This window comes from Arachis hypogaea, chromosome 17 (assembly GCF_003086295.3).
Source record: "Arachis hypogaea cultivar Tifrunner chromosome 17, arahy.Tifrunner.gnm2.J5K5, whole genome shotgun sequence".
NCBI classification, from domain to species: Eukaryota; Viridiplantae; Streptophyta; class Magnoliopsida; order Fabales; family Fabaceae; genus Arachis; species Arachis hypogaea.
The window spans coordinates 57,779,586-57,806,835 of record NC_092052.1 but is presented as its reverse complement, the minus strand read 5'-3'; the positions used below and the strand labels follow the sequence as shown (position 1 = coordinate 57,806,835).

Genomic DNA, 27,250 nt, shown 5'->3' with positions numbered 1-27,250 from the left:
GTCACTTGTGCAATTTCCAATCCACGCGGTCGCGTGAGCCATGCGTCCGCGTCACTGCAATTTCCTCTATGTCGCGCGGTCGCGTGAGCCAAGCGTCCGCGTCACTTCTCGCTGGTCATCTCCTCAATTTCTTGTGTTCCTTCCATTTTTGCAAGCTTCCTTTCCAGTCTCCAAGTCATTCATGCCCTATAAAGCCCGAAACACTTAACACATAGATCACGACATCAAATGGAATAAAGGAGAATTAAAAATACCAAATTAAAAGTCTTTAGGAAGCAAGTTTTTAACCATGAAGTATTTTTAGGAAGGAATTATAAATGCATGCTTATCATATGAATAAGTGGGTAAAGATTTGATAAAACCGCACAATTAAGCACAATATAAACCATAAAATAGTGGTTTATCAGAATGCATGAGTGTGTGAGAAAGTGAAGAATGGGTAGTTAGGTTAGCATTTAAATAGTATAGGTTGTCTTAGGTTAGGTGGGAAGTTTAAGTTAATCAAAGATTCAAATTCTAGTCCACTTAACCAAATACAATCTTACCTTGACCCTAGCCCCATTACAACCCATGGATAAGTCCTCATGATATTTGTATGCATGCATGAAATAATTGTTGATTGTTAGATGAAAAACAAATCTTGGAAAGTATGATTAGAGGAGAATTGAGTGAATCAACCCTATACACTTGAGCGACTAGAGTGGATACACATCCGGTGAGGGTTCGATTGCTCAGTTACATGTTTTAACCTATGATCATCTCTTTTCTTGCAAGTTTGTAAAATCTTTTTAATAACTCAATTCAATTGTGTATTTGATCTCATTGAGATACCTTAGCCCTTATGCTTATATATGTATTCTTGGAAATTGATTTAGTTTGACCAACTGGATGCATTCATTTAGATAGTTGCTTTTAGATAGGTTGCATTTAGGTAGTTTGCATTAAATAAATATTGATACCCTTTGTTTCTTTCTTGAGTTTAACATGAGCACATGCTTAGTTTAAGTGTGGGGAGGTTTGATAAACCCCAATCTTATGGTTTATCTTGTGCTTAATCTAGGTAATTTTATCAACTTTTCTCATATTTATTCAATAAAATAGCATGGTTTTGTAATTCTCCCTAAATTTGTGCTTAAGTATAAAAACATGATTTTTTGGCCTTAAAATAGCTAAATTTAATTCACCTTAATTCCATTCGATGCCTTGATATGTTTGTTAACTGATTTCAGTTTCATAAGGCAAGTATTGGATGAAAGAAGTGAAGAGAAAAGCATACAAAGTGGAGAATTCATGAAGAAATGAGCATTTGGAGAATTAAAGGCCACGCGCACGTGTCACTCACGTGTACGCGTGAGAAGAAGATCTACAAGCCATGGGCACGCATCACCCACGCGTATGCGTGAGGAAGAATTTTGGGAAGCGACGCGCACGCGTCATCCATGCGCACAGGTGACAAGCGGCACATGACTCACTTAAAGTGAATTCGTTGGGGGCAATTTCTGAGCTACCCAGGCCCAAATCTAACTTATTTATGAGACTATTTCATGCAGAATTCATGTTGGGTCAAGGGGGAGCAATTAGATAGCTTAGTAATGATTCTTTAGGTAGTTTTCTAGAGATAGAAGCTCCCTCTTCTCTCTAGAATTAGGTTAGGATTAGGTTAATTTCTCTTAGATCTAGGTTTAATCTCTTGTTTCTATCTTGTTTTTTTTACAATTTCTTGTTCTTATATCTTTGTCCTTCTTAGTTTTCTTGTTAATTTCCCCTTGAGCCCCTTTTATGTCATTTTTATGTTCATGCACTATTGTTGGATTTGAATTTTCTTTTAATGCAATTAATGTTTTATGTTCCTTTATTGTTTAATTGAGTTGTTGCTATTGTTTCCTTGCAATTAGATAGTAGTAGATTTTATTCTTTCTTGCAATTTATTATGCTTTCCTTTTATGCCTTCCAAGTGTTTGACAAAATGCTTGGTTGGATGTTAGAGTAGATTTTTTAGTATTCTTAGCTTGGAAAGAGAAATTAGGCAATCTTGAGTCATGAATACCCAACTTATGTTGGTGATCTAGAGTTGTTAGTTAATATTGTTTCCATTGACGCTAGTCTTTTGCTAATTCTATTAGTAAGTTGACTAGGACTTTTGGATTGAGATTAACTAGTCTTATTAGACTTTCTTCGAGTGTTGGAGATGACATTGTACCTTCTTCCATTGTTGGGGATGACTTAATAGGATAAAATCTTGTTAATTATTGTGATATGATTAATGACGAGGATAGAAAGCCTAGATTCTCAATCCTTGCCATGAATGCCTCTTTTTATTATTTGTTTGTTCCTTTACAATTCTTACCATTTATTTTCTTGTCCTTTTTTACCAGCCCAACCCCTTGGATACCATAACCAATAATATGCATACCTCACTGCAATTCCTTGAGAAGACGACCCAGGACTAATACTCTCAATTATTTTTATTGGGTTGGACTTGTGACAACTAAAATTAAACTTTGATTTAAGGATCAATTATCGGTTTGGGCTATGCTCACAACGAAATTATTTTGTTAAATTCCGAATCGGTAAAAATCCTCACATCAATGAACCTCATGGCTTTGTAGTTTGGAATATCTGCAAACCATGGAGCCCGCTGAATCATGACAAGTAGCTCATCTGGGAAGGTCTTAGTCACAGCAGTGAGGGGTGGCGTTCCTTCTTCAGGTTCTCTGACCATTTCCTGTCTCTAATCTCAATGTCAAACTCCTAAAGACGCAGTACCTACCTGATCAATCTTGATTTAGAATCCTGCTTAGTTAGAAGGTACTTAAGAGCAGCATGGTTAGTGATGGGCGGATATTTTATACGCTTTTTGGCATTGTTTTCATATAGTTTTTATTATGTTTTGTTTAAGTTTTATTAAGTTTTCATAGGTTTTAGTGCAAAATTCACATTTGTGGATTCTACTTTGAGTTTATGTATTTTATGGTGATCTCAGGTATTTTCTGGCTGAAATTGAGGAGCTTAAGTAGAAGTCTGATTCAGAAGCAGAGAAAGGACTGCAGATGCTGTCAGGATCTGACCTTTGTGCACTCGAATGAGCTTTTCTGGTGCTACAGAAGCTCAAATGGCAAAATCGCAATGGCTATAGAAAGCTAACATCCAGGGCTTTTTAGAAATATATAATAGTCCATACTTTGTTTTGGAATTGAAGGCCCAAAACTGGCGTTCAACGCCAGCTACCAGCCCCATTCCTAGCGTTCAGCGCCCACAGGGGAACAACTGAAGTTCAACGCCCAAAAGGGGGTACCTAGCCAGCGTTCAACGCCCCTAAGGGACACTAGCACGTGGGAGACACTCAAGCTCAGCCCAAACACTCACCAAGTCGGCCCCAAAAGTGGATTTTCGCACTATCAACTTAGTTTATCTTATTTCTATAATCCTTAGTTAGCAGCTTAGTATATATAGGAGAAGATCAACCATGTTTAGGATCTTCTTCCTCCCCCATTATTTTCAAACACTATTATGTACAGTATGAGTCACTAACCTCCTAGGGTTAAGGTCAGGAGCTCTGCTGAGTTTCATGGATCAATAAAGCTAATATTTTCATTCAATATGTCTGATTCTATTCTCTTATGCAACCTCGTTCTTCATATTATGAATTGAGGGTGAGCTGTGACAATCACCCTTATTCTACATAGGTTCCAAGCGATTCCTGGCCTGGATTACATTGAACTAAAGCTAGAGATTTCATTGCGGATTCCTATAGAGCATCTGAGCAACTTTGGATATGTGACATATAATGCCATTGACTATAGGTGCGTGAAGTTTCTGTGGCGTTAAGGCTAGATCAGAGAAGCAACACTTTCTGATCCGGAAGATCTGCCTTGTCTGTGGCACCTTGAGTAGGATCTTGAAGGGAAGTGGATTGCTTAGAGCTTCATCTTCTGCTACAGTGAGAAACCTAAAGCTGGCTTGATGAGAGGACATGAGCCATCTCAACATGGTGGATTGTTGTAGTGGAGGAGGTTAACTTGATGAGAGGACATAAGTTAATCACTTACAGCTGCCATTGAAGGAATCAGAAGGTTATTGAAAAAGACAGTAAGAAAAGTTATTCCAGAAAGACAAAGTATCTCTGAAGCCTCAACCATTCTATCGCCACTGAATTCTCATCTCATTAGTAACATTCTATTTAATTATCTCTTTTATATGCTTTCCATGACAACTTATAATTTTCTATCTGCCTAACTAAGATCTTCAAGGTATCCAGTACTTGCTCAAAGCAACAATCCTCGTGGGATCGACCCTGACTCACCTCAGGTATTACTTGGACGACCCGGTATACTTGCCGATCTATCTACGCGAATTTTGCACAGCCAGTTTCGTGCACTAGTCAGTATAAACAATAACCTTGGATCCAATTAAATAGGATCTAAACTTATCAAATGCATAAACAACAACCAGTAATTCTTTCTCTATAGTGGTGTAATTCTTTTGCACGTCATTTAACACACGACTAGTATAGTAAACGACGTGCATAAACTTGTCTTGCCTCTGCCCCCAAGACAGCCCCTATAGCATAATCATTCCCATCACACATTAGTTCAAATGGTAAATTCCAGTTAGGAGGGGCTATGATGGGTGCCGAGATAAGCCTTGCTTTCATAGTTTCAAAGGCATGCAAACAATCATTATCAAAAACAAAAGGAGTCTTAGCAACCAAAAGACTCTTCAATAGTTTAACAATTTTAGAAAAATCCTTTATGAACCTTGATAAACCCCAATTTTGTGGTTTATCTTGTGCTTATTTTGCGGGATTTTATCACCTTTTCTCACATTTATCCAATGAAATAGCATAGTTTTGTAATTCTCCCTTGAATTATGCTTAAGTGTAAAAACATGCTTTTTAGGCCCTTAAATTGGTGATTTTAACTCACTTTAATTCCATTCGATGCCCTGATGTGTTTGTTGAGTGATTTCAGGTTCATAAGGCAAGTATGGGATGGAAGAAATGAGGAGAAAAGCATACAAAGTGGAGAATGCATGAGGAAACAAGAATTGGGAATGCATCGATGGGCGCACAAGCATACAAAGCGCGTGGGCACAGAAGTGACATCGCATAACGACGCGCACGCGTACATGACGCGTACGTGCGGATGAAGAAACAACCAATCGACGCGCACGCGCACATGGTGCGTATGCACCGATACTCGCACGTGACTCACTTAAAGGAAAAATGATGGGGGCGGTTTCTTCGCTGCCCAGGCCCAAATCCAACTTCTTTCTGAGTGTATTTCATGTAGAATTAAAGCTCAAGCAAAGGGGGAGCAATTGTTTGTAGCTTAGCATCATGTAGGTTAGTTTCTAGAGAGAGAAGCTCCCTCTTCTCTCTAGAATTAGGGTTCCTGGGGTTAATTTCTCTTAGATCTAAGTCCAATTTCATATTTTCATCTTGTTTCCTTTATGATTTCTTGCTTCTACTATTTTATTCTCATGGTTTGTAGTGTTAAATTTACTTTTATGCTTCTTTCATGTTTATGAATACTCATGTTGGATTTGGTTACATTTAATGCAATTTGATGTTGATGTTTCTTTTTATTGATGAATTGAGTTGTGAATTTACTTTCCTTGCGATTGGTAGTTGGTAGATTTTATTATTCTTGCAATTTATAATGTTTACTTTTATTGCACTCTAGATGTTTGATGAAATGTTTTCTTTAGTTTTTGAGTAGTTTTCTTTACTCTTGGCCTAGGCTAAGGAAATTAGGTAAACTTGAGTCATTGGGTATAATGGATTTGGTGATTTGAGAACCCTTGGTGATCAATTTGATACCCATTGACACTAACCCACTACTAAGTTAATTAGTAGATAAGTTGGGACTTATGGGTTGATGTGATCAAATCTATTTGACGTACTTCAATCGTAGGATTAGACATTACGTACTTAAGGCTTTTGGGAAGTAGACTTAATGGGTTGGTCCCTCATAATTATCAATATTTGGTTTATTGACAAGGATGGTGCTCCCAATTACCTATGTCTAGCCAAGAGTCTTTATCTTGCATTTCTTAATCTTTGATTTACCTTTCTTGTCATTTAATTTCCTTGCCCTTTTATAAATTCAAAATCCCTTGCATCTTCATAGCCAATAATTGACCACTTCATTGCAATTCCTTGTGAGACGACCCGGAGTCTAAATACTTCGGTTAATTCTTATTGGGTTTGTACTTGTGACAAAACCAAATTTAATTTGATTCGAGGGTTGTCTATTGGTTTGGACTATACTAACAACGGAATTATTTTGTGGAATTCCGAACCAGTAGAAATCCGTGCTACCAAATTAATGGCGCCGTTGCTGGGGAGTTGCAATGGTGCTATGTTATTGGCTATTGTATATATTGTGAATAGCTTGATTTTTGGGTTTGTTTGTTAGTTTTCGCTAGTTTTAGGATTTGGTTTTCTTTGTTTCTTGTTAGAATTTGTTTTTTTTCTCTTGTCACCATGAATTCTCACCCCTTTGGCTATGAGTGTGGTTCAAACTATGTTGTAGGAGATAGAATTTACAATAATAACATGCATCAAGAATTTGGAGATCAAAGTTTGGCAAGAGTGATTGGGGATATGACTACAATCCTTACGGAGATATACAAGGATCAAAGGGCATTTTATGCCACCCTAGCCGTCCAAGCGCCACCCCAACGTGACTGCTCTCCGGATTCTTATGGGTATAATCCTAATCCTAATGCATACCAATCTAATGAGTGTGGTGACCCTTATTGTGATTGTCAACAATCACCACCATACACCTATGAACCACCTCCTCAACATAATTTTGAACAACCATACTCACAAGCCCCATATCACCATTCACCTCCATATAACCCCAAACCATACGCACCATACCAACCACCATATGAAACCTATCTAGAACCACCACCATTTCAACACCAATGCCCCCAAGAACCACAAATTCCATGTACACCACCCCCAAACTTGCACCGACAAGAACCATCTTCCAACAAAAATACCTTTTCTTCAATCAATGAACCCTCTCTTTCACCACTGCCCCTCGATGAAGCCCTTACGCAAGAACTAAGAGATCTTAAATCTCATATCCTAAGGCAACAAAAGGGAACGGAAAAGGAGTTCAAGGAGCTAGAAGCCAAGATGGCTATCATGGTAGAAGCCATTGGCATCATAGTCTCATTCCACTTAAGCCTATGCGATCAAGGCACTCCCATTGTTGAATGTGGAGAAGCAACCAAAGAGCTTAGTAAAGGAGTGAAATTGGAGCTTCAAGGTGGAGAAGAAGAGTTGAAGAAAGAAGTGCAACAAGAGGAGAAGGTAGAGATGATTGAACCAAAGGATGTAGTGGTTGGAACCTTAGGATATGTTGAGTACATAGAGGAGTCACAAATTGAAGAGCCTTCTTTCATGGAGTTTGAAGTTGATGTTGAGGAGGAGAGTGCACAACCTCCAAGACACAATGTGATTGAAGAATTGAAAGAAGTGTTCCAATCAATAGGCCCTTCTATTTATGATGATTCTGCATCAACATATGATCTTTTTGAGTTTGAGAAATCCTTCCCCCTATACTTGGAATTAATGATGAGGTAGATTTTACTCAACCTCCTATTTATGATTTGAGTGATGGGGAAGAGCTAGAGGACATTGGAGAAGAAGAACTTGAACTTGAGGAAGCTTGGCAAGAGGTAAAGCTTGAAGAACCTTGCCAAGTGGTGGAAGCCTCTAGGAGAGGATGGATGGGAGTAGAGTGCACCTTGTCAAGATCATTAGGAACTCCTCCACCTAGGTTGTCATCTAATCCTTCATTTGAGTGGGTAAAACTTCTAACTCTTAGCTTTATTATCCCACTTGAATTTGGTTTGCTTGAGACGTATGGCCAACTTAGGGCGCTTTGTGGAATTAAGCGTAAAAGGAGGATGTTTAGTGGTTGGCGTTGAAAGTCTAGGCTCATTATGGTTGGAAGCTCAAAATTGAGGAGCATGGATTGGTGTAGTGCTCAATTGAATGGGTCTAGGAGGATAGTTTGGTGCTTCCATGAGAATTCATCTCTCTTGATACCCGGAGGAACTCACCATGATCAACTCAAAGACGAGTGTGAAAACAAAGTATGGGATCCCGGATTACAAAAGGAGGATCGACTTTGGGAGCCTATGGTTTGTAAGGAACTCCATCAAGACTTGGAGTTATTCACTTTGAATGATGAAGCACAGTGGAAGTCTAAGCATTGGTGGATGTTCAAGGATGGATTCAAGTACAAGCCACCCTGATGAATAGCTCCCCATAAGTCTAACTTAAGGACATTAAACAAAAGTGCTAGGTGGGAGACACCCCACCATGGTAACATCTTTCCCTTTTCCTCTTTGTAAATATTGGTAATTTAGGTTTAATTTCATGTTTTGATTGCTTAGTTGGGTTTATTTGGGAGTCTAGTAGGTTAAATAAGGTTTTATGATGTTTTGGTAGCTGTTTGGAGGTTTGGAATGCTTGGTTTGGTGCAAAAGCGTAGAAAAATTTTGAAAAATAGAGCACCATCCACGCGCACGCGTGCTTCACGCGTACGCGTGAATCAAGCAATTTTGGCCATCCACGCGCACGCGTCATGTACGCGTACGAGTGGATTGAATTTTTCCACTTCCCAGCCATTTTCTCGAGATTGTGCCTGCACTGTGCACGTTTTGTGCCTCTCGCGCAAGGCTATGCACGCGTACGCGCACCTCACGCGTACGCGTCGATCTCGAAATAACCCATCGACGCGCACGTGTGCCTCACGAGTACGCATCGTTTCCATTTTACCAATCCACGCGCACGCGTCACGGACGCGCACGCGTGGAATGTCCTGCATCCAACTATCTTCTTTTCTCATCTCCTTTCCATTTCTTTCCTTCTTTTTTCTTTTCTTCTTTTCTTTCCACCCTTCAAACATCATCCAACACTACCAAACACCATATAACACCATTTTTTTAGTTAGTTAGTTAGTTTGATTTTGTTTAACTTTTGTTTTCCATTATATGTGTTGGATTACTAATCTTGTTTACTGTTTACTGCTGCTTATTACTAATAGGATGTTAGTTTAACATCATTTTTGTTTATATTCCTTGTTGGATTCTTTGTTGAGGTTATATTTGGTTACTTGGTTTGGAACTTTTCATGCTTAATATTTTTGAGTACCAAGTACATGTTACATTGCCTTTAAGCATCTTAGCTCTTTGAATTGCATGTTTTGGCCACCATGCATTCATCATCTATTGTTAGGCAATCGTACATTATCGATGCATTGTTTCTTAGGTGTTGTTCATTCATGCTTGACCCTTACTCATATCACCTATTTCATGCATTGAGATTTTGGAATTGTGAAATCGGATCGAGCGCTTACGTAATGATATATTTTTGAGCTTGTAAAGCTTTGTGGACCATGCTTGCTATGTGATTGATTTTCATTTCTATATTCTTTTCTCTAAGTTCCATAGCACTCATGTGTTCCACCTCTATGTCACTTAGGTGTTGCAACAACTTCAATATGTGCCATTGATTGTTGTGCAAGTTCATATACCATTTTGTTCACCAAGTTTGCTTGCACCTCAATCAATATCCATTCATTATCCAATTTCACAATTGCTTGATTTTTGCTTGAATGCTTTTATGCTTTTTCACTACTTGTTTGGTTGCCTTAACCTACAAGTCTTTTAAAGTATCTCAAGCACACTAGAATGAGTGAAGTGCATGTTTTCTTTTGTGTAATTGTGACATAATTTTTTATACTAGTGTGTGTGTGTTCTAAACCACGCGCAATTTTAGAACCCACACACTTATTTTTTTCATTAATGTCACACCAATTCACTCACTCCATTCTAGTGATTTACCTCATTCCAACAATTTATGCTTCCTTGCTTTTGTATTTTCTCATCTTACGGTGTTTATTTTGTTTTTCATGATTAATGCACCATAAGCAAAAATGGAAGCGGGAGGAAGAACACGTAGCAACCGGTTGACCTACCAGCTGAAGGTTGCAACTCGGAGAGTCGCCGCACCCCCTTGCTCATTTAGTACACCGAGGACGGTGCAAACTTTTAAGTGTGGGGAGGTCGTCCGACCGATCGGCATCTTTGAGTGACAAGTTTCTAATCTCAACACTTTTGCATTTTATTTTTTGGTCTTTTAGGGTTTTCAGTTGCATTCTTTTGTTTTGTATACATATACACAATAAGCTTAGTCAAATAATGAAAATTTTCAAGAATTTTACCTATAGGGCACCCCAATTGATTGAAAAAAATTTTTTTAGAACTTGCTTGAATTATACACTTTATGAAACATGATTTTTGAGCAAAGAACACAAGCATGAGAGTTTTGAGCCTTACTTGTGTGGTTACATCATATAACCACTTATTTTCCTTCTTGTGTGCATTATTCTCTTCCTATGATTGTAATCCTTGATTTGTTTGATTCTTTATGTCCATTATTTTGTGTATACATGCATTTATATGATTGAGGCCATTGTTCAAATAGCTCACTTACCCAAATAGCTTACCTTTTATCTTCCATTGTTAGCCAATTTTAAGCCTATGCTTAACCCATTTGTTCTTAATTGTAGCACATTACAAGCCTAAGTGAAAAACACTAAACGTCCCTTAATTTGGATCTTTGATTAGCTTAGGCTAGTGAGAGTGTTCATCATTTGATTTTGGGAAAGTTGGGAACATTGGGTATGGATAAAAGTGTGTTTGTGTTTTTGTTTAAAAATCTTGGGAATTGGGTACATATTTGATAAACCACTATTTCATGGTTTATCTTGTGCTCAATTGAGTGGATTTTATCAACTCTTTACCCACTTATTCATACTATTTGCATGATTTTACATTTGCCTTTCTAATTACGTGCTATGATTGAAAACATGCTTCTTTGGACTTATAATTGCTAATATTAATCCTCTCTTATCACTATTAGATGCCTTGATATGTGTGTTAAGTGTTTTCAGATATTATAAGGCAGGAATGGCTTAGAGGATGGAAGAAAGCATGCAAAAGTGGAAGGAATGCAAGAAGTTGGAGAAATTGCTAAGCTGTCCAGCCTGACCTCTCTGCTCTCAAGTGGCTATAACTTTAGCTACAGAAGTCCAAACGACGCGGTTCCAGTTGCGTTGGAAAGCTAACGTTCGGGGCTTCGATTTGATATATAATATGCTATAGTTCCCCTGAAGCTAGGCGACACGACCGCGTGATTCATGCGGCCGCGTCGCAGTGACGAAATCCAGCGTGGCAAAATTCAAAACCAGCGAATTCTGGACTGTTTTTGACTGTTTTTGACCCAGTTTGCGGCCCAGAAAACACATATTAGAGGCTATAAAGTGGGGGAATACATCTATTCATGAGAGGCTTTCACATTCACAATTTGAGGAGTAGATGTAGTTTTTAGAGAGAGAGGTTCTCTCCTCTCTCTTAGGATTAGGATTTAGGATTTCTCTTAGTTTTAGGAGTAGCTCTCAATCCCAGGTTCTTTATTTTTATTTATTTTCCCAATTTAATTTATGAACTTTTCCATGTTATGATTTAAATATTTTATTTAATATAATTTGAGATATTTCAGACTTGTGATTGCTCTCTTTAATTTGTTAATGCTCTGTGTTTATCCAAGTTATTTTCATTCAAGTAGATTCTCTTCCCTTTTGGCTTTGGTTGAATCATTGGAGACACTTGAGTTATCAAACTCATTGTTGATTGAAAATTGGATTTCTTCATCTCATTAATTCAAGTTCCAATAACTCTAGCCTTTCTCAAGGAAAGACTAGGACTTGAGGAATCAGAATTAATTCATCCACTTAACTTACCTTTACCCAAATAGCTTACCTTTTATCTTCCATTGTTAGCCAATTTTAAGCCTATGCTTAACCCATTTGTTTTTAATTGTAGCACATTACAAGCCTAAGTGAAAAACACTAAACGTCCCTTAATTTGGATCTTTGATTAGTTTAGGCTAGTGAGAGTGTTCATCATTTGATTTTGGGAAGGTTGGGAACATTGGGTATGGATAAAAGTGTGTTTGTGTTTTTGTTGAAAAATCTTGGAAATTGGGTACATACTTGATAAACCACTATTTCATGGTTTATCTTGTGCTCAATTGAGTGGATTTTATCAACTCTTTACCCACTTATTCATACTATTTGTATGATTTTACATTTGCCTTTCTAATTACGTGCTATGATTGAAAACATGCTTCTTTGGACTTATAAATGCTAACATTAATCCTCTCTTATCACTATTAGATGCCTTGATATGTGTGTTAAGTGTTTTCAGATATTATAAGGCAGGAATGGCTTGGAGGATGGGAAGAAAGCATGCAAAAGTGGAAGGAATGCACGAAGTTGGAGAAATTGCTAAGCTGTCCAGCCTGACCTCTCTGCACTCAAATGGCTATAACTTTAGCTACAGAAGTCCAAACGATGCGGTTCTAGTTGCGTTGGAAAGCTAACGTCCGGGGCTTCGATTTGATATATAATATGCTATAGTTCCCCTGACGCTAGGCGACGCGACCGCGTGATCCATGCGGCCTCGTCGCAGTGACAGAAATCCAGCGTGGCAAAATTCAAAACAAGCGAATTCTGGACTGTTTTTGACTGTTTTTGACCCAGTTTGCGGCCCAGAAAACACATATTAGAGGCTATAAAGTGGGGGAATACATCTATTCATGAGAGGCTTTCACATTCACAATTTGAGGAGTAGATGTAGTTTTTAGAGAGAGAGGTTCTCTCCTCTCTCTTAGGATTAGGATTTAGGATTTCTCTTAGTTTTAGGAGTAGCTCTCAATTCCAGGTTCTTTATTTTTATTTATTTTCCCAATTTAATTTATGAACTTTTCCATGTTATGATTTAAATATTTTATTTAATATAATTTGAGATATTTCAGACTTGTGATTGCTCTCTTTAATTTGTTAATGCTCTGTGTTTATCCAAGTTATTTTCATTCAAGTAGATTCTCTTCCCTTTTGGCTTTGGTTGAATCATTGGAGACACTTGAGTTATCAAACTCATTGTTGATTGAAAATTGGATTTCTTCATCTCATTAATTCAAGTTCCAATAACTCTAGCCTTTCTCAAGGAAAGACTAGGACTTGAGGAATCAGAATTAATTCATCCACTTAACTTACCTTTACCCAAATAGCTTACCTTTTATCTTCCATTGTTAGCCAATTTTAAGCCTATGCTTAACCCATTTGTTTTTAATTGTAGCACATTACAAGCCTAAGTGAAAAACACTAAACGTCCCTTAATTTGGATCTTTGATTAGTTTAGGCTAGTGAGAGTGTTCATCATTTGATTTTGGGAAGGTTGGGAACATTGGGTATGGATAAAAGTGTGTTTGTGTTTTTGTTGAAAAATCTTGGAAATTGGGTACATACTTGATAAACCACTATTTCATGGTTTATCTTGTGCTCAATTGAGTGGATTTTATCAACTCTTTACCCATTTATTCATACTATTTGTATGATTTTACATTTGCCTTTCTAATTACGTGCTATGATTGAAAACATGCTTCTTTGGACTTATAAATGCTAACATTAATCCTCTCTTATCACTATTAGATGCCTTGATATGTGTGTTAAGTGTTTTCAGATATTATAAGGAGGAATGGCTTGGAGGATGGGAAGAAAGCATGCAAAAGTGGAAGGAATGCAAGAAGTTGGAGAAATTGCTAAGCTGTCCAGCCTGACCTCTCTGCACTCAAATGGCTATAACTTTAGCTACAGAAGTCCAAACGATGCGGTTCTAGTTGCGTTGGAAAGCTAACGTCCGGGGCTTCGATTTGATATATAATATGCTATAGTTCCCCTGACGCTAGGCGACGCGACCGCGTGATCCATGCGGCCTCGTCGCAGTGACAGAAATCCAGCGTGGCAAAATTCAAAACAAGCGAATTCTGGACTGTTTTTGACTGTTTTTGACCCAGTTTGCGGCCCAGAAAACACATATTAGAGGCTATAAAGTGGGGGAATACATCTATTCATGAGAGGCTTTCACATTCACAATTTGAGGAGTAGATGTAGTTTTTAGAGAGAGAGGTTCTCCTCTCTCTTAGGATTAGGATTTAGGATTTCTCTTAGTTTTAGGAGTAGCTCTCAATCCCAGGTTCTTTATTTTTATTTATTTTCCCAATTTAATTTATGAACTTTTTCATGTTATGATTTAAATATTTTATTTAATATAATTTGAGGTATTTCAGTCTTATGATTGCTCTCTTTAATTTGTTAATGCTCTGTGTTTATCCAAGTTATTTTCATTCAAGTAGATTCTCTTCCCTTTTGGCTTTGGTTGAATCATTCGAGACACTTGAGTTATCAAATTCATTGTTGATTGAAAATTGGATTTCTTCATCTCATTAATTCAAGTTCCAATAACTCTAGCCTTTCTCAAGGAAAGACTAGGACCTGAGGAATCAGAATTAATTCATCCACTTAACTTACCTTTACCCAAATAGCTTACCTTTTATCTTCCATTGTTAGCCAATTTTAAGCCTATGCTTAACCCATTTGTTTTTAATTGTAGCACATTACAAGCCTAAGTGAAAAACACTAAACGTCCCTTAATTTGGATTTTTGATTAGTTTAGGCTAGTGAGAGTGTTCATCATTTGATTTTGGGAAGGTTGGGAACATTGGGTATGGATAAAAGTGTGTTTGTGTTTTTGTTGAAAAATCTTGGAAATTGGGTACATACTTGATAAACCACTATTTCATGGTTTATCTTGTGCTCAATTGAGTGGATTTTATCAACTCTTTACCCACTTATTCATACTATTTGCATGATTTTACATTTGCCTTTTGTTTGTGTTTTTGTTGAAAAATCTTGGAAATTGGGTACATACTTGATAAACCACTATTTCATGGTTTATCTTGTGCTCAAGTGAGTGGATTTTATCAACTCTTTACCCACTTATTCATACTATTTGCATGATTTTACATTTGCCTTTCTAATTACGTGCTATGATTGAAAACATGCTTCTTTGGACTTATAATTGCTAATATTAATCCTCTCTTATCACTATTAGATGCCTTGATATGTGTGTTAAGTGTTTTCAGATATTATAAGGCAGGAATGGCTTGGAGGATGGGAAGAAAGCATGCAAAAGTGGAAGGAATGCAAGAAGTTGGAGAAATTGCTAAGCTGTCCAGCCTGACCTCTCTGCACTCAAATGGCTATAACTTTAGCTACAGAAGTCCAAACGATGCGGTTCTAGTTGCGTTGGAAAGCTAACGTCCGGGGCTTCGATTTGATATATAATATGCTATAGTTCCCCTGAAGCTAGGCGACACGACCGCGTGATCCATGCGGCTGCGTCGCAGTGACGAAATCTAGCGTGGCAAAATTCAAAACCAGCGAATTCTGGACTGCTTTTGACTGTTTTTGACCCAGTTTGCGGCCCAGAAAACACATATTAGAGGCTATAAAGTGGGGGAATACATCTATTCATGAGAGGCTTTCACATTCACAATTTGAGGAGTAGATGTAGTTTTTAGAGAGAGAGGTTCTCTCCTCTCTCTTAGGATTAGGATTTAGGATTTCTCTTAGTTTTAGGAGTAGCTCTCAATCCCAAGTTCTTTATTTTTATTTATTTTCCCAATTTAATTTATGAACTTTTTCATGTTATGATTTAAATATTTTATTTAATATAATTTGAGGTATTTCAGTCTTATGATTGCTCTCTTTAATTTGTTAATGCTCTGTGTTTATCCAAGTTATTTTCATTCAAGTAGATTCTCTTCCCTTTTGGCTTTGGTTGAATCATTGGAGACACTTGAGTTATCAAACTCATTGTTGATTGAAAATTGGATTTCTTCATCTCATTAATTCAAGTTCCAATAACTCTAGCCTTTCTCAAGGAAAGACTAGGACCTGAGGAATCAGAATTAATTTATCCACTTAACTTACCTTCATAGTTAGAGGTTAACAAGTGGGAGAAAAATCCAATTCTCATTACAATTGATAAGGATAACCAGGATAGGACTTCCAGTTATAATACCTTGCCAAGAGTTTATTTTACAGTTATTTATTTATTTTTATTGCTTTGAAAATATACCTGTGCACATTGCCCAAACTCCAAATTTCTCAAAACCCCAAATTTACAATCTCCATAACCAATAATAAGAACATACCTCCCTGCAATTCCTTGAGAAGACGACCCGAGGTTTGAATACTCGGTTATTAATTTCAAAGGGGTTTGTTACTTGTGACAACCAAAACGTTTGTACGAAGGGATTTTTGTTGGTTTAGAGACTATATCTACAACGCGATTGTTTTTATGACATTCTTTACTGGCAAAAATCCTAACGTCAAAATGGCGCCGTTGCCGGGGAATTGCAAACGTGTGCCTTATTATTGGTTATTGTAAATATTTTATTTTTGCTTGTTTATTTTTGTTTTTATTTTTGCTTTTCCATAAATTAAGAGGTTATTTATTTTTATTTAGTTATTAAAAAAAAAATTTTCAAAAATTTGTTCTTAGTGTTCATCTTGATCTTCAAGTTGTTCTTCACGTTCATCTTGACCTTCAAGCTGTTCTTAGTTGTTTTCTTCGTTTTGATCTAAAAATTTGAAATTTGGTGTCATTTTTTTGTTTTTTTCTTTCCTCATTAAATTCAAAAATATTTTAAAAAAAAATTCAGATTTTTATTTTTAAAATTTTTATCTTATCTTATCTTATTTCAAAAAAATCAAATTTCAAAATTCAAATTTAAAAATTTTCAAAATTTAAATTTAAAAATTTTCAAATTTCAAATTTCAAATTTCAAAAATTCAAATTTCAAAAATTTAAAATTCTAATTTCAAAATTCAAATTTCAAAATTTCAAATTTCAAATTTCAAAATTTAATTTTCAAATTCAAAATTTAAATAACCTTTTAATTTAAATTTGTTTTTATTTTTATTTTTAATTTTTATTTTGCTACTATGAACTCTCACCCCTTTGGCTATGAGTCTGGTTATAATTATGTTGTAGGAAGAAGAAATTATAATGAGAACAGGCATCAAGGTTGGAACAATCAAAGATGGGAGGAGCCACAAGGATTTGATCAACCCTCATGGCAACAACCACCTCCAGTGGACTATCAACAACCACCACCATATGCCTATGAACCCTTTCCTCAACATGACTTTGGACCACCATACTCACAAGCCCCTTTCCACCATTCACCTCCATATGACTGATGAGCGGATAATTTATACGCTTTTTGACATTGTTTTTAGTATGTTTTTAGTAGGATATAGTTACTTTTAGGGATGTTTTCATTAGTTTTTATGTTAAATTCACATTTCTGGACTTTACTATGAGTTTGTGTGTTTTTCTATGATTTCAGGTATTTTCTGGCTGAAATTGAGGGACTTGAGCAGAAATCAGATTCAGAGGTTGAAAAAGGATTGCTGATGCTGTTGGATTCTGACCTCCCTGCACTCAAAGTGGATTTTCTGGAGCTACAGAACTCGAAATGGCGCACTTCTAATTGCGTTGGAAAGTAGACATCCAGGGATTTCCAGCAATATATAATAGTCCATACTTTGGCCAATAACAGACGACGTAAACTGGCGTTCAACTCCAGCCTTCTGCCCAAATCTGGCGTCCAGCGCCAGAAAAGGATCCAAAACCAGAGTTGAACGCCCAAACTAGCACAAATACTGGCGTTCAACTCCACAAATGGCCTCTGCACGTGCAACACTTAAAGCCCAGCCCAAGCACACACCAAGTGGGCCCCGGAAGTGGATTTATGCATCAATTACTTACTCATGTAAACCCTAGTAGCTAGTTTATTATAAATAGGACCTCTTACTATTGTATTAGGCATCTTTGGACGCCTGGTTCTTAGATCATAGGGGGCTGGCCATCTCGGCCATGCCTGAACCTTCACTTATGTATTTTCATACGGTAGAGTTTCTACACTCCATAGATTAAGGTGTGGAGCTCTGCTGTTCCTCAAAGATTAATGCAAAGTACTTATGTTTTCTATTCAATTCATCTTATTTCGCTTCTAAGATATCCATTCGCACCCAAGAACGTGATGAAGGTGATGATTATGTGTGACGCTCATCATCCTTCTCCCTTATGAATGCGTGCCTGACAAACACTTCTGTTCTACATGAATTAAGCTAGAATGAATATCTCTTAGATCTCCTAACCAGAATCTTCGTGGCGTAAGCTAGAATGATGGCGGCATTCAAGAGAATCCGGAAAGTCTAAACCTTGTCTGTGGTATTCCGAGTAGGATTCAATGATTGAATGACTGTGACGAGCTCCTAACTCGCGATTGCAGGGCGTTAGTGACAGACGCAAAAGGATAGTAAATCCTATTCCAGCATGATCGAGAACCGACAGATGAATAGCCGTGCCGTGACAGGGTGCGTGAGCATATTATTCACTGAGAGGATAAGATGAAGCCATTGGCAAGGGTGATGCCTCCAGACGATTAGCCGTGCCGTGACAGGGCATTGGATCATTTTCCCGAGAGATGACCGAAAGTAGCCATTGACAGTGGTGATGTATCACATAAAGCCAGCCATGGAAAGGAGTAAGACTGATTGGATGAAGATAGCAGGAAAGCAGAGGTTCAGAGGAACGAAAGCATCTCCATTCGCTTATCTGAAATTTCTACCAATGATTTACATAAGTATCTCTATCCCTATTTTATTAATTAATATTCGAAACACCATTATCACTTTATATCTGCCTGACTGAGATTTACAAGGTGACCATAGCTTGCTTCATACCAACAATCTCCGTGGGATTCGACCCTTACTCACGTAAGGTATTACTTGGACGACCCAGTGCACTTGCTGGTTAGTTGTATCGAAGTTGTGACAATTATGAAATAAGATCAGAGCACCAAGCTTTGGAGCCATTACCAGGGATTGTTTGAGCCTGGACATCACAATTTCGTGCACCAAGTTTTTGGCGCTGTTGCCGGGGATTGTTTGAGTTTGGACAACTGACGGTTCATCTTGTTGCTCAGATTAGGTAATTTTCTTTTCATTTTTTTCAAAAATCTTTCAAGAATATTTTCAAAAATCTCTCATCTATTTTCGAAAAAAATATAAAAATGTTTTCAAAAATTTTATTCAAGATTTTTAAGAATGAATTCTAGTGTTTCATGAAGCATGTTGAAGCCTGGCTGGCTGTAAAGCCATGTCTAAATTCATTTGGACTGAGGCTTGCAATTTGTTATCAAAGAGCAATATACTCTCGTGTTAAAGACTAAAGCTTGGCTGGCCATTGGCCATGTCTAGTGTTTTGGACTGGAGCTTTCATTGAAAGCTTGGCTGGCTAGTGAGCCATGTCTAATTCCTAGACTGAAGCTTTAGACTAACATGGCAAGATTCCTGGAATTCATACTAAAAAATTTTGGAATCCTTATTTTTATTTTTCAAGACTATTTTCGAAAAATATAAATTAAAAATCCAAAAAAATTAGAAAATCATAAAAATCAAAAATATTTTTCTGTTTCTTGTTTGAGTCTTGAGTCACATTATAAGTTTGGTGTCACTTGCATGTGCATCTTGCATTTTTCGAAAATTTCATGCATTCATAGTGTTCTTCATGATCTTCAAGTTGTTCTTGGTAAGTCTTCTTGTTTGATCTTGATGATTTTTTGTTTTGTGTCTTTTCATGTTTATCATATGCATTCTTGAATTCTTAGTGCGTAAGCATTAAAGAATTCTAAGTTTGGTGTCTTGCATGTTTTCTTTGCATTAAAAATTTTTTTCAAAATTATGTCTATGATGTTCATCTTGACATTCATAGTGTTCTTGGTGTTCATCTTGACACTCATATCATTCATGCATGCATTCATTGTTTTGATCTAAAAATTTCATGCATTGCATCTTTTTTGTGTTTTTCTCTCTCATCATAAAAATTCAAAAATCAAAAAAAAAATATCTTTCCATTTTTCTCTCATCAAATTCGAAAATTTGAGTTGACTTTTTCAAAAATTTTTAAAAACCAAGTTGTTGCCAATGAGTCAAATCAAATTTTCAATTTGAAAATCTTATCTTTTTCAAAATCTTTTTCAAAAATCAAATCTTTTTCAAAATTCTTAGTTATTTTCGAAAATTCCAAAAATATTTTTCTTATTTTTCCATCAAATTTTCGAAAATAACATAGTCAATTAATGTTTTGGTTCAAAAATTTGAAGTTTGTTACTTGCTTGTTAAGAAAGATTCAAACTTTAAGTTCTAGAATCATATCTTGTGATTTCTTATGAATCAAGTCATTAATTGAGATTTTAAAAATCAAATCTTTTTCAAAACTAATTTCAATCATATCTTTTCAAAAATATCTTCTTATCTTATCTTTTTCAAAAATATCTTTTCAAAATATCTTTTCTAACTTCCTAACTTCTTATCTTTTCAAAATTTGTTTCAACTAACTAACTAACTTTTTGTTTGTTTCTTAACTTTTTCAAAACCACCTAACTAACTCTCTCTCTCTCTAATTTTCGAAAATATCTTCCCTCTTTTTCAAAAATTTCTTTTTTATTAACTAATTATTTTTATTTTTAAATTTAAAAAAAAAAAATTTTTTTCGAAAATTTCTAACATTTTTCAAAAACCATTTTTCAAAAATCACTAACTCTTTTTCAAAATAGTTTTCGAAAATTATCCCTCCCCCATCCTATTCTACTTATTCATTCATATCCTAACATCTCATCTCACATCTCTTCCATTCGTACAGTTGTGCTTCTTCCTTTACATCACATTCTTTGTCTCCCCCTCTTCTTCCACTCACACAGGGATCCCTATACTGTGGTATAAAGGATCTCCATTATTATTATTATTTTTCTGTGTCTTCTTCTTTGTCATATGAGCAGGAGCAAGGATAAGAACATTCTTGTGGAAGCAGATCCAGAACCTGAAAGGACTCTGAAGAGAAAATTAAGAGAAGCTAAAATACAACAATCCAGAGATAACCTTTCAGAAATTTTCGAACAGGCAGAGGAGATGGCAGCCGAAAATAATAATAATGTAAGGAAGATGCTTGGTGACTTTACTGCACCTAATTCCAATGTACATGGAAGAAGCATCTCCATTCCTGCCATTGGAGCAAACAACTTTGAGCTGAAACCTCAATTAGTTTCTCTAATGCAGCAGAACTGCAAGTTTCATGGACTTCCATCTGAAGATCCTTTTCAGTTCTTGACTGAATTTTTGCAGATATGTGATACTGTTAAGACTAATGGAGTAGATCCTGAAGTCTACAGGCTCATGCTTTTCCCTTTTGCTGTAAGAGACAGAGCTAGATTATGGTTGGATTCTCAACCCAAAGACAGCCTGTACTCATGGGATAAGCTGGTCACGGCTTTCTTAGCCAAGTACTTTCCTCCTCAAAAGCTGAGCAAGCTTAGAGCTGATGTTCAAACCTTCAGACAGAAAGAAGGTGAATCCCTCTATGAAGCTTGGGAAAGATACAAACAGTTGACCAAAAAGTGTCCTTCTGACATGCTTTCAGAATGGACCATCCTGGATATATTCTATGATGGTCTGTCTGAGTTATCTAAGATGTCATTGGATACTTCTGCAGGTGGATCCATTCACCTAAAGAAAATGCCTGCAGAAGCTCAAGAACTCATTGACATGGTTGCTAATAACCAGTTCATGTACACTTCTGAAAGGAATCCTGTGAGCAATGGGACACCTATGAAGAAGGGAGTTCTTGAGGTTGATACTCTGAATGCCATATTGGCTCAGAACAAAATATTGACTCAGCAAGTCAATATGATTTCTCAGAGTCTGCATGGAATGCAAGCTGCATCCAACAGTACTCAAGAGGCATCTTCTGAAGAAGAAGCCTATGATCCTGAGAACCCTGCAATAGCAGAGGTAAATTACTTAGGTGAACCTTATGGAAACACCTATAACTCAACATGGAGAAATCATCCAAATTTCTCATGGAAGGATCAAAAGCCCCAACAAGGCTTTAATAATGGTGGAAGAAACAGGTTTAGCAATAGCAAGTCTTTTCCATCATCAACTCAGCAACAGACAGAGAACTCTGAACAAAATGCTTCTAATTTAGCAAATTTAGTCTCTGATCTATCTAAGGCCACTGTAAGTTTCATGAATGAAACAAGGTCTTCCATTAGAAATCTGGAAGCACAAGTGGGCCAGCTGAGTAAAAGGATCACTGAAATCCCTCCTAGTACTCTCCCAAGCAATACAGAAGAGAATCCAAAAGGAGAGTGCAAGGCCATTGACATAAGCGCCATGGCCGAACCTGTGAGGAGAGGAGAGGACGTGAATCCCAAGGAGGAAGACCTCCTGGGACGTCCAGTGATCAATAAGGAGCTTCCCTCTGAGGAACCAAAGGACTCTGAGGCTCATCTAGAGACCATAGAGATTCCATTGAACCTCCTTATACCCTTCATGAGCTCTGATGAGTATTCCTCTTCTGAAGAGAATGAGGATGTTACTGAAGAACAAAATACCAAGTTTCTTGGTGCAATCATGAAGCTGAATGCCAAATTATTTGGCATTGATACTTGGGAAGTTGAACCTCCCTTGTTCATCAATGAACTAAGTGATCTGGATCAACTGACATTGCCTCAGAAGAGACAGGATCCTGGAAAGTTCATAGTACCTTGTACCATAGGCACCATGATCTTTAAGGCTCTGTGTGACCTTGGTTCAGGAATAAACCTCATGCCCCTCTCTGTAATAGAGAAACTGGGAATCTATGGGGTGCAAGCTGCTAAAATCTCACTAGAGATGGCAGACAGCTCAAGAAAACAGGCTTATGGACAAGTAGAAGATGTATTAGTAAAGGTTGAGGGCCTTTACATACCTGCTGATTTCATAGTCCTGGATACTGGAAAGGAAGAGGATGAATCCATCATCCTAGGAAGACCTTTCCTGGCCACAACAAGAGCTGTGATTGATGTTGACAGAGGTGAAATAGTCCTTCAATGGAATGAGGACTCCCTTGTGTTTACAACTCAAGGATCTCCCTCTGCAACCATGGAGAGGAAGCAGAAAAAGCTTCTCTCCAAGCAGAGTCAACCAGAGCCCCCACAGTCAAACTCTAAGTTTGGTGTTGGGAGGCCACAACCAAACTCTAAGTTTGGTGTTGGAGAGTCTCAACAAAGCTCTGCACATCTGTGAGGCTCCATAAGAGCTCACTGTCAAGCTATTGACATTAAAGAAGCGCTTGTTGGGAGGCAACCCAATGTTTATCTAATTCTTATTTTTTATTGTTTTTCATGTTTTCTTAGGTTCATGATCATGTGGAGTCACAAAATAAATATAAAAATTGAAAACGGAATCAAAAACAGCAGAAGAAAAATCACACCCTGGAGGAGCATCTGTCTGGCGTTCAGCGCCAGAACAGAGCATGGTTCTGGCGCTGAACGCCCAAAATGGGCAGCTTCTGGGCGCTGAACGCCAGAACAGGCATGGTTCTGGCGTTCAACGCCAGAAATGGCACAAAAATGGGCGTTGAACGCCCAAAATGGCCACCAACCTGGCGCTGAACGCCCAGAGTTGGGTACAAAGGCATTTTTACATGCCTAATGGGTGCAGGGATGTAAATCCTTGAACACCTCAGGATCTGTGGACCCCACAGGATCCACTCAGGATCTGTGGACCCCACAGGATCCCCACCTACCTCCACTCACTTCTTCTCACCCCTCTTTCACACAACCCCATAAACACTCTTCCCCAAAAACCCTTCACAAATCACCTCAATCTCTCTTCTCCATCACCTCTTCACCACTCACATCCATCCACTCTTCCCCATAAACCTACCTCATAAACTCCACCTACCTTCAAAAATTCAAAACCAATTTCCCACCCAAACCCACCCATATGGCCGAACCTTAACCCCCCTCCCTTCCCTATATAAAGACCTCCATTCTTCATCAAATTCACACAACACACCCCTCTACACTCCTCTTGGCTGAAACCACATCTCCCTCTCCCTCTCCATATTTCTTCTTCTTCTTCTTCTATTCTTTTGTTTATTGCTCGAGGGCGAGCAATATTCTAAATTTGGTGTGGTAAAAGCATAGCTTTTTTTGTTTTTCCATTACCATTGATGGCATCTAAGACCGGAGAATCCTCTAGAAGAGGGAAAGGGAAGACAAAAGCTTCCACATCTGAGTCATGGGAGATGGAAAGATTCATCTCCAAAGCCCATCAAGACCACTTCTATGATGTTGTGGCCAAAAAGAAGGTGATCCCTGAGGTCCCTTTTAAACTCAAAAGAAATGAGTATCCAGAGATCCGACATGAAATTCAAAGAAGAGGGTGGGAAGTTCTAACAAATCCCATCCAACAAGTCGGCATCCTAATGGTTCAAGAGTTCTATGCTAATGCATGGATCACCAAGAACCATGATCAAAGTAGGAACCCGAATCCAAAGAACTATGTTACAATGGTTCGAGGGAAATACTTAGATTTTAGTCCGGAAAATGTGAGGATGGCGTTCAACTTGCCATACATGGAAGAGAACGCATGCCCCTACACAAGGAGAGTCAACTTTGATCAAAGGTTGGACCAAGTCCTTATGGACATATGTGTAGAAGGAGCTCAATGGAAGATTGACTCCAAAGGCAAGCCGGTTCAACTAAGAAGATTGGACCTCAAGCCTATAGCTAGAGGATGGTTGGAGTTTATTCAATGCTCAATCATTCCCACTAGCAACCGGTCTGAAGTTACTATAGACCGAGCCATCATGATCCATAGCATCATGATTGGAGAAGAGGTGGAAGTTCATGAGATTATACCTCAAGAACTCTACAAGGTGGCTGACAAGTCCTCCACTATGGCAAGGTTAGCCTTTCCTCACCTCATTTGCCACCTATGCAATTCAGCTGGGATTGACATAGAAGGAGATATCCTCATCAAAGAGGACAAGCCCATCACTAAGAAAAAGATGGAGCAGGCAAGAGAGCCCAGTCATGGAGCTCAAGAGGCGCAGGAAGCTCATCACCATGAGATTCCAGAAATGCCTCAAATGCACTTTTCTCCACAAAACTATTGGGAGCAAATCAACACCTCCCTAGGAGAATTGAGTTCCAATATGGGACAACTAAGGGTGGAACATCAAGAGCACTCCATCATGCTTCATGAAATAAGAGAAGATCAAAAAGCAATGAGGGAGGAGCAACAAAGACAAGGAAGAGACATAGAAGAGCTCAAGGACATCATTGGTTCCTCAAGAAGGAAACGCCACCATCACTAAGGTGGATTCATTCCTTGTTCTTGCTTTCTCTGTTTTTCGTTTTCTATGTTATGTGCTTATCTGTGTTTGTGTCTTCATTACATGATTATTAGTAGTTAGTAACTTTGTCTTAAAGTTATGAATGTCCTATGAATCCATCACCTCTCTTAAATAAAAACTGTTTTAATTCAAAAAGAACAAGAAGTACATGAGTTTCGAATTTATCCTTGAACTTAGCTTAATTATATTGATGTGGTGACAATGCTTCTTGTTTTCTGAATGAATGCTTGAACAGTGCATATGTCTTTTGAAGTTGTTGTTTAAGAATGTTAAATATGTTGGCTCTTGAAAGAATGATGACTAGGAGACATGTTATTTGATAATCTGAAAAATCATAAAAATGATTCTTGAAGCAAGAAAAAGCAGCAAAGAACAAAGCTTGCAGAAAAAAAAAAGAGGCGAAAAAAAATAGAAAGAAAAAGAAAAAGCAAGCAGAAAAAGCCAATAACCCTTAAAACCAAAAGGCAAGGGAAATAAAAAGGATCCCAAGGCTTTGAGCATCAGTGGATAGGAGGGCCTAAAGGAATAAAATCCTGGTCTAAGCGGCTAAACCAAGCTGTCCCTAACCGTGTGCTTGTGGCGTGTAGGTGTCAAGTGAAAACTTGAGACTGAGCGGTTAAAGTCAAGGTCCAAAGCAAAAAAAAAAGAGTGTGCTTAAGAACCCTGGACACCTCTAATTGGGGACTTTAGCAAAGCTGAGTCACAATCTGAAAAGGTTCACCCAATTATATGTCTGTGGCATTTATGTATCCGGTGGTAATACTGGAAAACAAAGTGCTTAGGGCCACGGCCAAGACTCATAAAGAAGCTGTGTTCAAGAATCATCATACTGAACTAGGAGAGTCAATAACACTATTCGAAATCTGAAGTTCCTATAGATGCCAATCATTCTGAACCTCAATGGATAAAGTGAGATGCCAAAACTATTCAAGAGACAAAAAGCTATAAGTCCCGCTCATATGATTGAAGCTCTGTTTCATTGATAGTTTGGAATTTATAGTATATTCTCTTCTTTTTATCCTATTTTGATTTTCAGTTGCTTGGGGACAAGCAACAATTTAAGTTTGGTGTTGTGATGAGCGGATAATTTATACGCTTTTTGACATTGTTTTTAGTATGTTTTTAGTAGGATATAGTTACTTTTAGGGATGTTTTCATTAGTTTTTATGTTAAATTCACATTTCTGGACTTTACTATGAGTTTGTGTGTTTTTCTGTGATTTCAGGTATTTTCTGGCTGAAATTGAGGGACTTGAGCAGAAATCAGATTCAGAGGTTGAAAAAGGACTGCTGATGCTGTTGGATTCTGACCTCCCTGCACTCAAAGTGGATTTTCTGGAGCTACAGAACTCGAAATGGCGCGCTTCCAATTGCGTTGGAAAGTAAACATCCAGGGCTTTCCAGAAATATATAATAGTCCATACTTTGGCCAAGAATAGACGACATAAACTGGCGTTCAACGCCAGCCTTCTGCCCAAATCTGGCGTCCAGCGCCAGAAAAGGATCCAAAACCAGAGTTGAACGCCCAAACTAGCACAAATACTGGCGTTCAACTCCACAAATGGCCTCTGCACGTGCAACACTTAAAGCCCAGCCCAAGCACACACCAAGTGGGCCCCGGAAGTGGATTTATGCATCAATTACTTACTCATGTAAACCCTAGTAGCTAGTTTATTATAAATAGGACCTCTTACTATTGTATTAGGCATCTTTGGACGCCTGGTTCTTAGATCATAGGGGGCTGGCCATCTCGGCCATGCCTGAACCTTCACTTATGTATTTTCATACGGTAGAGTTTCTACACTCCATAGATTAAGGTGTGGAGCTCTGTTGTTCCTCAAAGATTAATGCAAAGTACTTATGTTTTCTATTCAATTCATCTTATTTCGCTTCTAAGATATCCATTCGCACCCAAGAACGTGATGAAGGTGATGATTATGTGTGACGCTCATCATCCTTCTCCCTTATGAATGCGTGCCTGACAAACACTTCTG

At 37.8% G+C, this 27,250-nt stretch overlaps 1 non-coding gene across 1 annotated transcript; it reads right to left on the bottom strand.

Moving 5' to 3' along the window:
• Positions 1 to 21,377: 21,377 nt before the first annotated feature.
• Positions 21,378 to 21,485, bottom strand: LOC112767623 (small nucleolar RNA R71). The gene has a single exon (XR_003185064.1). It is a non-coding gene; the product is annotated as a small nucleolar RNA R71 (small nucleolar RNA).
• Positions 21,486 to 27,250: the final 5,765 nt, after the last annotated feature.